Source organism: Eleutherodactylus coqui, chromosome 3, assembly GCF_035609145.1.
Source record: "Eleutherodactylus coqui strain aEleCoq1 chromosome 3, aEleCoq1.hap1, whole genome shotgun sequence".
NCBI classification, from domain to species: domain Eukaryota; kingdom Metazoa; phylum Chordata; class Amphibia; order Anura; family Eleutherodactylidae; genus Eleutherodactylus; species Eleutherodactylus coqui.
The window spans coordinates 50418311-50438462 of NC_089839.1; positions in this window are offsets into that span (position 1 = coordinate 50418311).

Genomic DNA, 20152 nt, shown 5'->3' on the forward strand with positions numbered 1-20152 from the left:
AGGGGTATTCTATGACTTTTTTATTTATTCTATTGACCAACAGGATACCAGTAGATGATGAGCAGGAATCCACTACTCCGGATCCCCACTGATCAGCTGATTCCCGGGGCCGCTGTCACTGCAGTCTGCACATGAAGGAGATCACACTGACTATAGCACAGTGGCCTAGATTGGTACTGCAGGTGCAGCTCTCATTAAATTCCATGGGGGCTAAACTTGCAACACCAAATCATGCCGCTGTGCTATGGTCAATTCTTTGTGCTTCCTGCGCTGACCTAAATGACAGTGTCCCCTGGAATCAGCTGTTCAGTGGGGATCAATAGAAAAAATAAATAAAAAAGCCACGGAATACTCCTTTAACATAGGAAATATTAGGGGGAGAACATAAGAGGTAGCCCTATAAGTCCCAGCATGCCCGTGCTGTTATATGATATTAGAAGGCATTGCATGGAGGCAATATAAAAGGTCATACATATTAGATAAAGGATTAATAGGCTACACCTTTGGTGGTCTAGCGCAGGAAAATCTTAGCTTGGCCTGGGGTATATGACATCTTTATGATAGTCTGTATATAGATAGAGAAGAAAAGAAGATAATTTCAGGAGGCACAGCATGTAGTATTTATTTCAAGCGCACAGTTTAGATTAATATTTCAGGGGGCACAGTGAGTTGTGCTATTCAAGTCACACAGGATTTGGTGCTTCTAATTTCAGAAGAATTTAAGAAGAATAGGCAGAAAACTCTACAGAAGCAAAACTCAGCTGGAAAAAGTCATGAAAATCCGGAGCAGATGCAGAAGAAAAGGAAGGAATCCAAGGACTTCATTTGTGAGTCACTCAGTGTCACTGTGTATTCTGTTTCTGACTGCATCACATTGGTATTATGATCGTATGTAAGTTCTATAGCATTCCAGCTTGTGCAACTCTAACTCTCAGCATATCTGTTCCATTTGTAGATTCACAATAGGGGGGCATTGAGATTCTGTCGCCCAAGGGTCCGTGCAAACCTGGAGCTGGCCCTGGTGATACCAGAAGGCGGGCTTATTATCATGGGCACAAAAAGGGCTTATTACTGTAGGGCTCACAAAGGAGACACTACTACTCTGGGGTCACAAAGTGGGCTTATTACTCTGGGGCAAAAAATGTCTTATTACTGTGAGGCACAACAATATTCTATGAAGGGTACAGTCAGAGGCGTAACTTGAAGCTCCCAAACCCGATGCAAAACTTGTAACAGGGCCCCCAACTATAATGCTTTACTCATAGTACTGGGCTCCCTATATGGAGAAGAGAGGCCTTCTGGGTCCCCCAAGGCTCCTGGGTCTGGGTGCAACCACATCCCCTGCATCCTCTATAGTTACGCCCCTGGGTACAGTGGGTGGTTTACCGTACAGGGGCACTATTACTTTGTGGGGGGAAAAGGGAGCACAATTACTATTATAACCTTAAATGTCTAATCCCACCACACACACACACACACACACACACACACACACACTGATATTAAGAATGAGGATGTCACAAAACCCCTTTTTAGCAAAACAGTGGAAATTTCTGCACTGTTAGCACTTTACAGATAAAATAAATCTTTTCCCAAAAACCAGTTACACTTGAGGCTCAGGATTGCTGAGACTTATCATCAATGTCAGATAAGCTGATGTCAGGTCCATGGGACCTCATGTCCTAGAAGTTAATTGTGGTAAATCCAAAACTGCCAAACCTTGAGAAAAGCTTTTAGCAAAAAGTATAGATACGGCATCACAGCACGCAGAGTTCATTATATATAAAGAACTGCCTCAAAATACAGAACATGCTGAGCTTCCCCATAACAGTACCTATGGTGGCACGCATACATCACAACTTTTGAACAATGAAGAGATTAACTCTTGTGGTTTGCACAGCCATGCGACTTTCGCACTATGACCCACCTTTTCTGTTCACTTATAGTGCCTGTTAGTGACCCCATTAAATAATGGTGCCTCCACTCAGTAATAATTCCCTGGCTCGGTAATGCTCCCTCAGTAATGTTCCCTTGCTCAGTAATAATGCTCCCCATGGTATTTTTGCACCCATTTCATTATGTAGCAATATTGTCTACTAACTTTTCCTGAGCAAGCAAGACAGTCCTGTATTTGGGGGCTGTCCCACCATCCCGGGAGTCAGGAGACTTGTTCTGCAGTCCCCAACTCACTTCAGGGTACAGAAATGCCATAACATGATTACTGCAGCCAATCCTCAGTCTCAGGCCGCTGGCACAAGGCAGAGCCAGATTCCGCATGTGGGTTGCCGCAGCGGATTCTGGCTCAGACCACATCCTGTGTATCTGCTTTTGCTTTACTGCGTATGACATGGGACGCTTGCCGTTGGACATGCGCTGTACAATTTTTTTTTAAATGTCTGCTTATCCCGCGCCATTGCTGGGCGATGACGTGTGTACCCACGGCCTATCCACAATGTCAATTGCGGATGGACTGCGAGTCAGATGGCTTCCATTGACTTCAATAAAAGCCGTCCACGAGGGGTCAGCAAGAAAATAGAGCATGCTACGATTTTTCCTCCGCTCACGGAGATTGCAATTTGTTTCCGCAAGTGTGATGGAAAAAGTGAATTTACATAGCATGCTTTGAAAGGTATTTGCTATAAAGCCTCCGTGCGGACACCAACAGCGGATTCCGCAGCAAATATCCATTTGTGTGCAGGGTTGGTATGGCCAAGGCCAGTGCTAGTGATTAGACCAGCTATCCCATGCTAGATGGCAATTGATTGCGCCACCCAGAAGGAAACGGGGGAATAAAACAGCATGGACAAGAGTGGCAGGGTAGTAAAAGGGGTGAGTATAGACTGTTTTTTAATTTACTCCATTCCCAGCAGGCCAGACGTCATGTTCTCCTATGCGGGCCATGCCTCCTGCCTCCCAGGATGGTGAGACAGCCCCCAAAATCCAGGACTGTCTCGCTTAACTCGGAACAGTTGGGAGACATGGGCGCACATTATTTCTGCAGCTCTATACTATTAGTGATGTTAGAACTCCATAAATAGTTTCATATTAGACACATATTCTTGCCTAGAAGCAATGGCCCGTATGTGTGCTGTGTTTCGGGTCATTACAAGATCTTGCACAGAGTTTTAATGCATTCATGTCCATGAGCAAATAGTGGAAACTGATATCTGGGGCTATTACACATAGCAGTTCATAAGCTCGCCTGCTTGCAGCATATTGCACTTAATAAATGCCTCCAACCAAGTTTTACAGCAAAAGCTGAAAATATGAATGCAGCGGATGATCAGGGGAATAACCTGACATTAAACATTTCCTTTCACCATGGGATTAGTTGGGCAAGCTGCTGTCTAATTGTTCGTTTACATTCACACAAAAATAGGCCTCGGGGACCCAGGTGACAGCGCTAATTATAGGAAATGAACTGTCTGGATGTATTCTGAGAGCAGCTCCGCTGCGGCTATGATATCCTTCAGCCGTATTCACAGGCTTGTCTGGAGGCCATGAGGATTAGACATAGAAAAAGTAGAAAAGCAAGATGGATTGGTGTATAGAGGGAATAAATGAAGGTTTATATACAGACTAGCTGATATACCCGGCTTCGCCCGAGTTAATTTGGTACTGGTGTTTATCTGGTGTTCACATGGAAAATCTTATGAAGTCGTGGTTACTTTAGAGATACTGAGGAAAAACATATGTTCACCATTTTGCATAGTTCTCTGTGTTACCCAGAAAACACCATGTGGAGGTAACCATGCGACGCTTCCTTTATATAAAATGACATCAGGAAGTGAGAGAATTAGATTACATACATAAAATTTGGACACTAATTCTTTTGCGCTTAGAATTGAATAATCGAGTTGGGACCCATTAACTTTTCATATTTATGACACAATCAATGCTTGTGCCAAATTTCATGTTTCTATGACATTGGGAAGTGAGAGATTTAGATTATGTACGTAAAATTTGGACGCTAATTCTTTTGTGCATAGAATTGAATAATGGAGTTGGGACCCATTAGCTTTTCCTATTTATGACATAATCAATGCTCGTGCCAAATTTCCCGTTTCTATGACACCGGAAAGTGAAAAAATTACATTCCGCACGTAAAATTTCGATGCCAATTCTTTTGCGCTAGAATTGAATAATCGAGTTGGGACCTATTAACTTTTCCTATTTATGACATAATCATTGCTCGTGCCAAATTTCACGTTTCTATGACACTGGAAAGTGAAAAAAATTACATTCCGCACGTAAAATTTGGACGCTAATTCTTTTGCACATAGAATTGAATAATGGAGTTGGGACCCATTAGCTTTTCCTATTTATGACATAATCAATGCTCGTGCCAAATTTCCCATTTCTATGACACCGGAAAGTGAGAAAATTACATTCCGCACGTAAAATTTCGACGCTAATTCTTTTGCACATAGAATTGAATAATGGAGTTGGGACCCATTAGCTTTTCCTATTTATGACATAATCAATGCTCGTGCCAAATTTCCCATTTCTATGACACTGGAAAGTGAGAAAATTACATTCCGCACGTAAAATTTCGACGCTAATTCTTTTGCACATAGAATTGAATAATGGAGTTGGTGACCCATTAGATTTTCCTATTTATGACATAATCAATGCTCGTGCCAAATGTCAAGTTTCTATGACACCGGAAAGTGAGAAAATTACATTCCGCACGTAAAATTTGGGCGCTAATTCTTTTGCGCATAGAATTGAATAATGGAGTTGGGACCCATTAGATTTTCCTATTTATGACATAATTAATGCTCGTGGCAAATTTCCCGTTTCTATGACACCGGAAAGTGAGAAAATTACATTCCTCACGTAAAATTTGGACGCTAATTCTTTTGTGCATAGAATTGAATAATGGAGTTGGAACCCATTAGCTATTCCTATTTATGACATAATCAATGCTCGTGCCAAATTTCACGTTTCTATGACACCGGAAAGTGAAAAAATTACATTCCGTATGTAAAATTTTGACGCTAATTCTTTTGCACATAGAATTGAATAATCGAGTTGGGACCCATTAGCTTTTCTTATTTATGACATAATCAATGCTCGTGCCAAATTTCAAGTTTCTATGACACCGGAAAGTGAGAAAATTAGATTCCGTACGTAAAATTTGGACGCTAATTCTTTTGCGCATAGAATTGAATAATGGAGTTGGGACCCATTAACTTTTCCTATTTATGACATATTCAATGCCTGTGCCAAATTTCACGTTTCTATGACATTGGGAAGTGACAAATTTAGATTATGAACGTTAAATTTCGACGCCAATTCTTTTGCGCTAGAATTGAATAATCGAGTTGGGACCCAATTACTTTTCCTATTTTGGAGATAATCTATGCTTGCGCCAAAATTCATGTTTCTACGACATAGGGAAGTTGGAGAACTTTTGGCGAGTCAGTCAGTCAGTGAGTGAGTGAGTCAGTCAGTCAGTCAGTGAGTCAGTGAGGGCTTTCAGCTTTATATATATAGATTTAAGAGAGAACGCTTTCAAAAATAGAAGTGTTAATAGTTTGCGCCAAATAACAAAATGCAAAGTGAAATCTAAATCAATATTAGTTTTGTTCTCCCTTTGCCTCAAATTTTCCAAGTACATTTCCATAAACTCAGGAATTTGGTAGGTATGAGGACCAGTTTGAGTCCTGATAGCCCTGCTGTTAGCCCTATTCCCAAATTGACAGCTCTCCCTGTTGAGCCACCTAGACCTTTAGAGAAATTCCTCTGCATACCATAGCCTTGTTCCTGTTAGCCCAGTTCCTGCCTACCTGTCCTGGCCTCGCCCTGCTTCTAATTAGTATTTCCTATAAAAGCCTGGCCCTTTCCCCAGCACCTTGCAAGATTATTGTGCTTCATTGCCTGTGTCAAGCGTCATCTACTAAACCTGCTCATCTCCTGTAAAACCGTGATTACTTGTTGCCGACCTCTGGCTTTCTATCTGACTATGCCTTCTGCCTCATTCATTTGTATTGCAAACTGAGACCCTCTGTTGCTGACCTCTAGCTTTCCATCTGACTACTCTTTCCACCTCATCCATTGTACTGCAACTGAGACTTTCCGATAATGACTCCTGGCTATCCTGACTACTCTCTAGTGACCTGCATGGCTACTACACCCGCGGCTCCTATCCAGCATGAGTAAGATTTTACAGTAGGATTGTAGTCAGGTGATTAACCAGTTATTCCAAACAGGTGATAATAATAAGCATATGTAGACTGAAACATAGTCATCAGCAGAAAAGAAAAAGCTATGCAGGAGGCTTAAAACTTGGTGAGGAACAGGCAAATTGTGCTACAAAGGTGAGGTTGTGGAAGACAGTTTCATGTTACAGGTCATAAAAGACTGAGCACGGCAACCAGACACAAGGTAGTGTGACAAGTCGGGGATTACTCGCCTCTGGATCGCCGTCCACACGGTTGGGAAGTGGCGCACCTTGCACACAAATATGTTCCAGCAACAGCAGTTTTCTTTAAATCTGGCTCCTGCCAGCCTTTATTCACAGCCTACGGGTATATTATACACAGTCCACACAAGCATTAGGGTTCATAACCCACAGGGTCCTGTCACTAACCCCTCCTGTGGCGTCTGGAGGACGTCTTCCTCCGCCAGACCCGGTGACTGACCCAACTGGTCCACACTGGGCGTCAGGCTCCAAGCCCCTGATGCGGCTTCCTTCACCGCCTCTCTGGCTCTCTCAGCCAGCGTCTCTCTCTGTATTTCTGGCAGGAACTGGCTCTTTTGTAGCCATTTCCTGCTACACCCATCAGGTATTAACCTTTACCTTTTCTCACCTTAGCTACCAGACTGCCTATCTACCACCGGCGTACTCGCGCTGCACAACTGGTCTGCGCATGCAGACCAGCTTCGGTCGGCGCCATGGAGACGGGGACGCCAACACCTGAGGGGTAAGTATATAACTTCTGTATGGCCAATATTTAATGCACGATGTATATTACAAAGTGCATTTATATGGCCATACAGAAGTGTATAACTTCACTTGCTTTTGCGGGACAACCCCTTTAACTATGCATGAAAAGATAGCAACTGGGGTGCAGAAAAATGGCAGCAGGTCCCCTGGACTGATGAGTTGAAATGTAAAATATTTGGCTGTAACAGAAGGCAGTTTGTTCGCTGAAGGGCAGGAGAGCGGTACAATAATGAGTGTCTGCAGGCAGCAGTGAAGCATGGTGGAGAGCTGTACAATAATGAGTGTCTGCAGGGAGCAGTGAAGCATGGTGGAGAGCGGTACAATAATGAGTGTCTGCAGGCAGCAGGGAAGCATGGTGGAGAGCGGTACAATAATGAGTGTCTACAGGCAGCAGTGAAGCATGGTGGAGGTTCCCTGCAAGTTTTGAGCTATACTTCAGCAAATAAAGTTGGGGATTTGGTCAGGATTTATGGTGTTCTCAATGCTGCAAATGCAGGCAGATACATATCCATAATGCAATACCATCAGGTTATCTGATTGGCTCGAAATTTATTCTGCAGATGGACAACAACCGCAGACATACAGCCAATATCATTAAAGGAGTATTATGGTTACTAAATATTTTTTCGAATTTTCACCCATCCACTGGATGGGTGAAAACTGATGGATTGGTGGAGGTCTGATGACTGGAACCCCCACTAATCCTAAGAATGTGGGGGTTCTGTTTGCCCCACTTCTGTTCTCTAGAGAACAGCAGCTTCTACCTGATCCTAACTGAGCAAGGTCCCATTTAATGGACCACGCATGGAAGTGATGATATGGCCCCCACAGAGCCACATGGTCTCATAATTTCAATTATTGTTCAGTGTAAATGTATGCCAAGCAAATGATATACAATCATTAAGTCACTGCTGGTTACATGCTCGTTAAAATCCTACCATGTAGAAAGCCCCTTAGTCATGTTACTACGCCTGTTAGAATGTCAGACATTGGCTTAGAAGGAAGCTGCCTTCCAATAGATGACACTGTAGAGGCATTATACCATCCCTTATTTGCATACCAAAATTCCCAGTGGAGCATTGTATGACCTATAGGTCTCCTTGACGCTCTCTACAAGAAGAAACAGCACTACCTCTTGACCTAAATTAACTACGTAATTTTCCACTTACAGAATGGACTTGGGTATAACATGTTTCTCTATATCAATTCTATAGGCACAAGATATTCTGAAATATGTATTTCCACCTATGTAAATTATAACATATTGGTTGGATATGAAATGGCTGGAATCACACCTCTTAGATCTTCTCCGATCATAAGGACAAAGGGGCTGCATCCCTGACCGTGCGCGGATTACGCATTACAACTCGTCTTGAGTCACTAGAATGGGGCAGGGTGATACCATTTCTTTCTTGGCACTGTGCATCAGATTACTCTGTCGTTGGCATTGCTAATCATTATGCAGCAGTAATTTTCCCTATCACATTTTCCGATGAGGAGAATGATAGAATGACTGGCAGCCTGTCAAGCTGCAATCATCAACTTAAACCGTGTGTCATAAAATCCATGAAGGATTTACAGGTCATGTTTTTATGCAGCAGAAGGGATTATATTATACTGAAAGCTCTGAATAGATTCAATGCACTTCAATGTGTATATATTGCAAAAGTATCAACATAATGTAAAATACAGGATTGCAAAGTGGCTGGAACAATATGGAAAACAAGAACTTTTTACCTCCTGTGTTATGCCTATTTCCACGTAGAGTACAGTGACAAATACAAGCTCCAGCGCTCATTTAATATTTGTATGAAATTTCACAACTATTATGTATACTAACCATATAAAAATGCAAGATTCCGACTGCACATTTGGATCAAAATATGTTACCCCATCTGCCGCATCCAGGCAAAACTTAAATGCTGCTGCGTCACATTTCTGAACGCCTGTCATTACGGCACTCAGTAGAGATGAGCGAGTATACTTGCTAAGGCACATTACTCGAGCTAGTAGTGCCTTAGCCGAGTATCTCCCCACTCGTCTCTAAAGATTCGGGGGCCGGTGCGGGTGACAGGGGAGTTGCAGCGGGGAGCGGGCGGGAGAGAGGGAGATCTCCCCTCCGTTGCTCCCTGCTCTCCTCCACCGCTCCCCGCCCCCCGCTGGCCCCCGAATCTTTAGAGACTAGCGGGGAGATACTCGGCTAAGGCACTACTTGATCGAGTAATGTGCCTTAGCGAGTATACTCGCTCATCTCTAGGCACTCAGGATATAAGCGCTGATGCTAGTAACATAGTATGTTAGGCCGAAAAGGAGACAATGTCCATCTAGTTCAGCCTGTTTCCACCCCCCACCCCCCCTTGTTGATTCAGAAGCATACAAAAAAACCAATGAGGCAGCAGCCAATTTAGCCCACGTGGGGGAAAAAATACCTTACCTGCTCATTCTCCTAGCAGCTTCTCATTGGATATCAGTGATCACAACAACCACCAGGACCACATTGGGGCTGCAGTGCTTAATCCCACCAGATGCGGAGGGGTAAGTATGCTGCAATTTATTATTTTAAGCCTTTCAAACCTATTGAAGGAGGGTTGTCCTCTAACCAAAGAACCGCTTTAATGGGTGCGTTCCTAGCTATACACATACTTCTCGTTGGGCCGGATATACTTAAAAAGTGTGCTAGGCTTTATATCCTAAAGACAGGTGTCTATAGAGTTAGGGACCCATCCAATCATGTTTGCATGGACATAGCAGATGGGCCCACATATTTTGATCAAAATGTTCACTAAGAATCTTGCATTTTTTATGTGGTTAGTGTAAAAAACAGTTGTGCAGTTTTATGCAGATATTAAATGTGCATGAGCATTGAGGCATGTGTTTGTTACGGTAATTGTCACAGCCGTGGCTTACATTCACTTCCACATTTAATTGATTTGCTGGAAATGCAGACTTAGTTTTTTTTGCCTGTTTCCATATAAAGTGTAAGCCGTGGACAGGAAGCCTAAAATGTGTAACTCAGTTAATACTGGTACCAAGTGCTAAGCTGGACAATGGTCAAAGCAGAGCAACCAAAGCAATGCAAAAATTAAAACTGTATGCTGTTTGTGTGTCTGGGTCTAGAAGCATATGTTTTTGCTTAAATTTAATGTTTCTAGACTTTTGTGTAATATACGTGGTACAACCCCAGTGGTAGAAAGGATGACAAGTGGGATTGTTCTCAGTAAGGGAAACCAGGTAATGTTGTAGATATGATGGCTAACAAAAATACATGATTTTACAGCAAGCTTTCGGGTTCTTCTTATCAATCCTTTATCAGGCTGATGAAACTGGTTTGGATGGGACACAAATATAACATACAAATGCCGAGTAGAGGGGGACACCCATCTTGATCTAAGTAAATGTTCACACACAGAAATTTAAGACTTAAAATAACACCAGACAATCTCAGCAAAGAGATAGATGCTTAATCAGTCCACTGAGCTGAGGAATGTGACAGTTTTATAATGTCGGTTATCTCTACTTTACAAACTGCACATAGAAGGAGATGGAAACACTACCTCTGCAGCACCACCTATTGGATGGCAATAGAGATGAGCGAGTATACTCGCTAAGGCTAACTACTCGAGCGAGTAGTGCCTTAGCCGAGTATCCTCCCACTCGTCTGTAAAGATTCGGCTGCCGGCGCGGGTGACAGGTGAGTTGCGGCGGTGAGCAGGGGGGGAGCGGGGGGGACAGAGGGAGAGAGAGATCTCCTCTCCGTTCCTCCCCGGTCTCCCCCGCTGCTCCCTGCCCCCCGCTGGCCCCCGAATCTTTACAGACGAGCGGGAGGATACTCGGCTAAGGCACTACTCGCTCGAGTAGTTAGCCTTAGCGAGTATACTCGCTCATCTCTAGATGGCAACATTCTTACAATCAATTTCTGAATTTTTATGAAAAAAAACAAACAATGATTGGGAAGAGGACACCCGTCTTGACCTCCTTCAGACCTTTCATATTCTCCACTTATGCAAGAATCATGGGCTGTGGTTCATTCCATTCTGGAGGGTATGTTATATTTGGGTCCCATCTAAACCAGCTTCATGAATGAAGGGTCAATAAGAAGAATCTGAAAGCTGGCTGTAACATCATGTACTTTTGTTAGCCATTAAAAGGTATCATATGTACAAGATTACTTGGTTTCTCTTACTGAGAACAATCACATTTTACTCTACTGGCTAACACCGTACCAAACCTTTTTTTCATATTACAGAAAGGATGACAGGCACAAGAAATACCCTGTCCATTGTCTACTTCATCATTACTAGATTGACGCAATATTTGCTGCATGAACATAAAATGAGTTCACTCACATGTGCGCTGTTTCCTTGCATGGCACCACGTTGCAATGCTATGCAGGGAAAACATTGCAGCATGTCCTGTATTTTTGTCGCCCTTGCTGGGGGATTCCTTCAGCCTTGCAAGGATGCGAGGCTGTTTCCATGTGAAAACGCCTTGCATCCAGGGATTTCCTATGGATTTCAAGGGTGATTCATTGCCCGATATCGCCGTCGCCAGTGTGAAGGAGCCATGACTCTCCCTAGTGGTCCTGTTGGCTTAAGCACAACTGCGCCGCTAGACTTATTATAGGACTATTGACTTGGCCTGATACCTCACTCAATGTATCAAACTCAAATTTTATGTAACAAATCTAATGGCACCAAAATCATCCACCAAAGGTAACAGAAAGGGGTCAAAGTGTGGTGTAAAAAAAGCCTGTGAGCTTTTTTATATTAGGTTATTATTAGGGATGAGCGAGTATACTCGCTAAGGCACTACTTGCTCGAGTAATGTGCCTTAGCCGAGTATCTCCCCGAAAGATTCGGGTGCCGCCGCGGGGCGGGGAGCTGCAGGGGAGAGCAGGGAGGAACGAAGGGGAGATCTCTCTCCCTCTCTCCCGCCCGCTCTGCCCCGCTCCCCGCCGCAACTCACCTGTCAGCTGCGGCGGCTCCCGAATCTTCAGGGACGAGCACAGCGATACTCGGATAAAGCAAATTACTCGAGCGAGTAGTGCCTTAGCGAGTATACTCGCTCATCCCTAGTTATTATATTACAGCTGTATTTATTATCTCTGTACTATGACATCACTCTGTTTATTATTGATGTACTGTGACATCACTGTATTATTTTTGTACTGTAAGACCGCTGTGTCTATAGTGCTTCTCAGTGACTCCCTCGCAGTACTGACATACCATAGACAGATAGTTATTGCAGCATAGTTACTTCCAGTGATCACAGGTGATGTTTTCCCTGATTTGTGATGTCCATTTTTGTTTTTTTCTCCTTTCTGGAACCCCACTGCCATGAAGGCCCCCTGCACACGGGCGGCAATTCCGCTCTGGGATTTCCCGCAAAATTTGCTGTCAGGACCTGTGAGTGAAGGCTACCTTACTATAGATGAAGGATTAAGGCAGTTGTCTGGTTATATGATAACTTCCCTTTATTAGGACTTACAGTATTAAAGTAACAAACACAGCATTATTTAACTCTACTTCTTACGGGGATCCAGCGCTGCACCCCCACTGTAGTCCCAGCGCTGCAGCCCCGCTGTGGTCCCGACATTTGTTTAGACAGCAGCCAGGTGATTGCTGCAGCTTCATATTCCCAAATTCCTGGCATTATTGCGCTCATGTGTGTATTAGCAATTTTCTGTGATGTATAGTAAATATCACTCTGATAAAAAAAAAACAGAATAGGAAAGAGTATAGGATATAGCCCTATGATTGGCTACTGTGGCTACAAAGACAACAACCTTCATAAATCTGTAAATCTACCCCATACTGTTTTTCCTTCAATAGCAGGGCACTTTTGGACCCAGTGGGGAAGTAAAAGAATGGAATGCCAGAATTGTGATTTTTTTTTTTCTTCTTTAATCCCAGATCACAAAATTGGAATAAAAAGTCATCAAAATGATGAATGCACCCCAAAATAGCAATAATAAAACTGCAGCTCAGGGCTTATTCGGACGGGCATATATCGGACGGGTTTTCACGCCCGGCCGATATACGCTGCCCCTCTCTGCAAGGGGAAGAGGTGGGACGGGAGCTAGTTCACCTCGCCACTGTTTGCAATGGGATGAGCTAAGTTCCACCCAGTCCCACCCCCTTCCATTGCAAACAGTGGCGAGGGGCGGAGAGAGGGCAGAGAGGCGGCAGGAACTCAGTGCACTAGCTCCCATCCCATCCCGCCTCCTCCCTTTGCAGAGAGGGGCAGCGTATATTGGCCGGGTGTGAAAACCCAACCGATATACGCATGTCTAAATAAGCCCTTAGGGCGGATTCAGACGATCGTATATCGGCTGGGTTTTCACACCCAGCCAATATACGACGTCCCTCTCTGCAGGGGGAGGAAGGTGGAAGAACCAGGAGCAGTGCACTGAGCTCCCGCCTCCTCTCCACCCCCTCTCTGTCCCTCGCCACTATTTGCAATGGGAGGGGCGGGGCATGGGTGGAGCTATGGCCGGGAAATTAGCTCCACCCCTGTCCCGACCCTCCCATTGCAAATAGTGGTGAGGGGCGGAGAGGGGGTGGAGAGGAGGCGGGAGCTCAGTGCACTGCTCCCGGCTCTTGCAGCTTTCTTCCCCTGCAGAGAGGGACGCCGTATATCGGCTGGGCGTGAAAACCCAGCCGATATACGGTCGTCTGAATGCACCCTAACTCTGTAAAAATATGGCGGCAGGGGGCACTGTACGTACTTTTAAAAAACATTAAATAATTATATAAATTTGGTATCCCCGTAATCGTACTGACCATAGAATGCAATGCAGTAAAACTGATGTCTAAACTTTGAACGCTGTATAAACTAAACACCCAAATATAGCACAATTGCATTTATGGTACTATAATATGGTACGGTAAACGGTGCCATTATAAAAAATACAACATGTCTCACAAAAAACAAGCCCTCATATAGCTATATCAATGGAAACATTAAAATGTTATGGCTCTTGGGAGGTGGGAATGAAAAAACAAAAAAAAAGTGATGAATCTCCAGTCCCAAAGTGCTTAAAGTAATTCCTGTGTCTACAAAGTATGAGAACCAGCTGTGTCATCCCAATTAAACTATAAACCCATTGGTGAATCCACCGTTATTTTTGTTCAATTATCCTTGCGGAATTTCATTTCCAAATACATTGTGAATGCTGTTAGATTTGCAGGAGGAGCAGTAAGGTGGGCTTGTGATCTCAGCTGTAGCAATGAAACACAAATGAGGAAATCCGTGCAGTAAATGTGATTCTGTGCTGAGCAGTTCATGAATAACAACTAGAAAAATAGATAACGCAGGTAATCAGCAGAGGGGTGAGCAGGAGTGTTGGGGGAATCGAACCAGTAGACCCCTGGTTTGAATCGAACTTTGCTAAAATTTCTATTTGGCACAAACCTGTACTAAGCTTATAGCAAAGTTCTACCCAAAACAGAGTTCTACTGGTTCAGTTCGCTCAACACTAGTCCTGAACACTGGTGTATAACACTGTCTAAGAGCCATACAAGTCCTGTATAACACTCTCGGAGCATTATACAGGGTTTTGTGGCTTTAACCACTGTTACACACCAGCTTTGGTGAATCAAACTTTTTGCAAAAGTTCGGTGAACAAGGCAAACCGAACTTTTCAAAAGTTTGATCATCACTAATGAACATTCAAAGGGTTGTTGGACAATCCTTGCTGTTTACAAAGGTCCCCTGATAACAATCTGATCACAAAGGGTCCTGTTACTGGAACCTCTGCAATCAGCAATCTTTTGTTCAATTTCCCTGTAGCACCACCACAGGGAAAATGAAGTGTTAGGGCTCCTTCACACTGGTGAGAAAATTGGACACACAAATCTCGTATAAATATGAAACCCATCCTTTTGAATGGGTTCATTCACATTTGCGGTGTTTTTCTGCATAGCACTGCGTTGCAATGCTATGCAGAAAACAAATCACCGCATCTTCTTTTTTTTGCTATATTCCCTATTGTTTTCAATGGCCGGCCCCATTGAAATCAATTGGAGAAGATTACAAAACAGCCTTGTATCCCGGCTGGGCTGAAAGAGTCCCCAATAGCGAGGAAGGCAAAGCTCCGGGGGATCTCCTAGACTCCTAGAGATATCCCCATATTTGGAGAGAAGAAAAGGTCCTCAGCGCTCAAAAAAGGGTACAATGTGACAGGAGAAATAGTGAAAGTAAAAGAGACAAAAGGACTTACTTCACGGAGGCGTCTTTGTACAGACGCCCCCAGTCCCAGCAAGCGTGGCAAATTACCGTCGGCAACAGCAGAAATGGTTCCCCAATTTATTAGGTAGTAGACGCGTTTCGGCCTTACAGCAGTTTGGCCTTCATCAAGGTGTGTTAACCCCATTAGGTTGGCAATAAAATCCTGGTGCCAGCTAGTCAAGCCCCAATGACCAGGCTAAGGGTGGATTCATTCATAGGTCCATGGTCCATGGTGCGTGAGTTCCCTTGCCACTGAACACTGTCACAGTGTTCAATGACAAGGGGATTCCCCGCGGAGTGTAAAGAATCCCCTGCCACAGCTGTGAAAGCTGTGGCAGAAGATCGCAATGTTCTCCCTTTGCTTTCAATGGGACCGGCGCTTCTGCAGTCCTATTAAAAGCAATGGGCTTCTGGCAAGCCCTGCAGGGATTTTCTGGGAAGGGCTTTAAATATAAGCCCTTCCCTGAAAATCATCCCTAGAATGTGTTAAAAATGAAAAAAAATTATACTCACCTCTCCTCAGCTGCCAGGACTCAGGCACATCTTATGGTACCTGAAAAGACATACAAGTAGTATTTTCCATACCACATAATTCAAAAAACAACTCTATTAATACTCCACATCATCCATAGCTAGAAAATTCTTGAAGGTATTGAAAAAATGACTGCAACTATTATTTCTTTAGAAATTCTAACCTTACTTCATGGATTCCATGACCCCCTTTCCACTGAACTTTCTTGGGCTGACTCCATAATGGCTGCCATCAAGACTGCTGATAGGTACCACTATAGTGCCAAAATGTCCCCTGGAGGCAGGGTTTAGCTTTCATACCAGTGAAACAGTTTATTTTATTACAGAGGATGAATCTTCGGTAAACTTCATACAATTAGAATTACTTCGTTGTTTGAGGTAGATACACATGATAACATGCAGGCATTAAGTACAGTCACTATATTGGTACACTTGGGCTATATAATAGTGACAAGCAAAGAGAATCTTTTCTATCCGCTAAGCTTTGCTCTTCTGCTTCTCTTTCTTTCTCTGTCTTCTATTTCTTTAAGTATGAATCTTCTTCTTTCTTTTAGTCACTGTTACATCTGATCCTTTCTTTTTCTATCCTTACATAAACTTCCTTCTTTCTCCTTCTTTCATTAATTGCTTCTGTCTCTATTCTTAAAGGGGTTTTCTGGTCAAAACCTAATAGCTGATTGACCGCGGTCCGCCGCTCAAGACCCCGATCGATCAGCTGTGCAGGTGCAAGTTGTCAGCGCCACAATAACAGAGGTCAGAGGGGAAGCGGAAGGAAGAAGTTTCCTACGTGTATCTCTTTGCACTCAGAAGATATTCCGGGTGGCCCGGACTTTTGAATCACCTAGTATGTTCCATTATACTACAGTGATAGGAAACTGGGAAGATTTTCTAATCCACAAAGCCCCTTTAATGTAAAGCTGGTTGACGGTCACATCTGCAACTAACTGATCAAATAAATTATTAAAAATATAAGAAGAAAATTACTTTACTAAGCAAATACGATACCAAGAAGGCACATAAATAACCGCCATAAATAACACGCCGGTGTAAATAGAGCATAAGCAAATTCTGATGACAAGCCTGTTCTGACTGCTTTTCAGTATGTCATTTGTTATGGCATGCATTAATTCTGAAGCAGACACATGCTCGTCCAGTGAGACTCTTTCATCAACCCGCTTCAGAGGGAAACATAGCGCAAGTAAACCATGTGGACATTCAACAACCCATAATGCGCCATTTTCCATCCCAAATCTAAGAATTTTCTTTTCGACCCCTTCCATAGAGTACTATTACTATAGACTTTGAAGGATGTAATGGTGGGTCCAGTGGATGGCATGAGCTGAGGAGCTGTGCCCATGCCATTGGCAGTGGATGTTGGCTGTAGTATACCACCGATTTACAGCTGTTTTTGGAGTGGAAAAGTAACACCGCAAACTGCGATATTTTTCTGTAAAGAAATTAAATTTACACCTGACAGAATGGAAGCAAACAGAACCATTTCTTTGCTTTCTGTTTTTTTTTTATAAATGCCATTTAGATCAATCCAGAAAAGAACGGATCAGCTTTGTTCAATCTTATATCAGTTTCTCTCCTTCAAAAACAGAGGAGAGAGCTAGAAACCCTGAACTAACCCTTAGGGCTTGGTCAGACGAGTGTGTTTTACATGCTACTACAGCAGTGTGTAAAACCACGCTTTTGTAGCAACTAAAAAAGAAGGGACAGCGAGTGCCGACTCGCCTGTCAGCTCCGTGGTGTGTGCTGTCCAGGGTGCTTACCATAGGCTCCTATGGAGCTCGTTCACGTGCATAATCCCTGCCTGTCAGCAGCGTGGTTTACACGTTGCTATGCAGCGTGTAAACCATGCTCGGCAGACCGAGCCCTTACACAGGTGTGAAAGGAGTCTTACAGATCTAGCCAAATTTAACCCAGCCCAGCTAAATTGCTGCAACAAGTTATCTTATCTTATTCTATCCATAGGAGAGGCGATAAAAGTCTGATGAGTGGAGGTCTTATGTCCCCCTCTTCTCATCAACGTGGACTCGTTGCACCCACCCACAGTGATGTCAGATTGAATGGAGCTACATCAGATATGTACGACCTCTGCTCCATTCAATTTCCTCCTCACTGCGAGGGTTGCAGTGATTTTACAGTGAGGAAGAGAGGGGGACATGGGACCCGGTTCTTGAGATCGATGGGGGTCTCAGCGGCGAGAAAGTTCTACTATGGTCCAACCATAGCCATTGAAAAGTTACTAAAGGGTTGAGAAAAAGTTCTGTGCCACAGTTTACTTAACATATTAAGAACTTTGCTACATCTATAGATCTGATTAGACCAGTAGTTCATGTGTCTTTCCAGTGTTATAGTGATGCACGATTCCTGATACGACGCAGCACATGGAGTAACCAAAGTGTACACTAGTTATTTAAAAAGCTGAAAATAAAAATGAATAATGGAATGATACTGAAAAAGCAACTAAACTTTCCCTACAATTCTCTAGACACAGAGCGCTGTCAACTATAACATGGTAATTATACCTTCTAAGCAATTTTGTTACCAATTACTGGCATCAATACAGTCTCTTAGGCCTTCCTACTTGGGTATGACAGCCATTCCAGTGATAATCACTCAGTAAATGGAGGCGGTGTGGGCCAAGGATTGCTCAGGCCGCCCTCCTCCATTCACAGTAAGCAGGCCGTCATTCTGATGAACAACTGCTTGTTTTCACAGGCCGATTGTTGTTTGATATTTATGTCTGCACAATCTGAATGACAAATGAATTATCATTCAGATTGTGCAGGCATTTACACTGTACAATTATCAATCAGATTCACGCGATCCAGTGAGAATCTCAGAAATATAATCATTAAGTGTAAAGGGGCTCTTAGAAATACAGATGATGGAACAGTACTTGCAGCATCCCTTTAACCTTCTGCTCATGCACCTCTCTAGCTGTCAGTTAACCTTAATGCTGAGAAACATGAGAAGTATGCTAACAGTTGAATTTCCCAGTCTTGTTCTCCTGCAGCAAGCCTGCTAGACAACTATTGCTGACCCTCTATAATGTGCATAATTAAAGTCGCAGTTAAGGCTAGCCTCACTTACGGTTTTCTGCTCGGAAGTCCCTGCTTTTACTGACCCAAACGATCCTGCAGCATTGGCTGGGGCTAGGAGCTCTATTCTCCAACATAGTCGGGCAATGCTGCTCCTCTCTGAATCTGGGTGGCACCATCCACAGCATTTTCAGGCTCAGTCCTGTGCCACCCCTACTCTGCTCTCCCTCCCTCACTCTGGCCTTTGCCCTGCAGTTCCAGTGCAGCTTCTGTTCACAGCTAGCAGCCTTTTGTTTCTCAGTCTGGCACCTACTCAGCTCACTATCCAGCCCAAAATTAGCCCTTTTTATATCAGGGTATCAACTAATCAACATATGTTCATTGAGCATGCTCAGTTAGATTGTGCCAAAATTTTAGTGCAAATTTTGGCACGGGTCAATTTTGGTGTCAAATGTTGACGCATTTTCCCAGTCTGCTTCTGTGGCAATATTAACCCCTTAGGGTGAGTATGTTTTGAGTTGTAGATGTCCCCATTTGGACAATATTACCAGAAAATGAACATGACATATACCTGACCCTACCGGGACATTGCAACCCCCAATGCATCAAAACACAAAACATACTAAGTTTAATTATCAAAACTAATTTTCCCTATAATGAAGATTATAATTACATTTTTCTTTTGATGACAAGTTCCAGTAGAATCAATTACTGATTGACCATCTTGGGAAAAGGTTTTTAATTTGAATTGAGTTATGAGGAATTCTGTATATAGAGTCTGTTTATTTTCAGTGGGTTTACAAGATAATGTGTTATCTGCAAAGACACATCTGTTTCCAAGATTCTTCCTTTAAATTGATTTTATGGGACTTGGGGAGGCGGTATACGAGACACGATAATTTGTAATGTACTTAAAGGGTTGTGCAGTTACCAGAAAACATTCCCACAATAGCTGCAACTGCATTAAAATAACAAAAAGGGCTGTACTTACCCCTTCTCTGGTGCAGGGATACAGTTTTGTAGCCCTGCCATCCTCCTGATGTTTGCTTTGGAAGATGGCATCACAGGAAGTCACCTAATTGTTGCAGCCAATCAGATTCTCCAAGTCATTGCTCGTTCTCCTGGCAACAGCACTCATATCCTTGATGCCAGGAGTTCAGTACAGTGACCCAGCAGCCTCTGATTGGCTGCAGCCGTCAGGTGACTTTTTGTGACATCTTGGGGCAACAGCGCTGGATACCTGCAGCAGAGGACAGGTAAGTAGAGTTCTTTTTGTTATTTCAACGCAGTTACAGCTATCAGGAGAATGTTGTCCAGTAACCGGACAACCCCTTTAAAGAGGTTTTTCCATTAAAGACTTTAATTCCCTATCCACATGTTAAGGTATAAG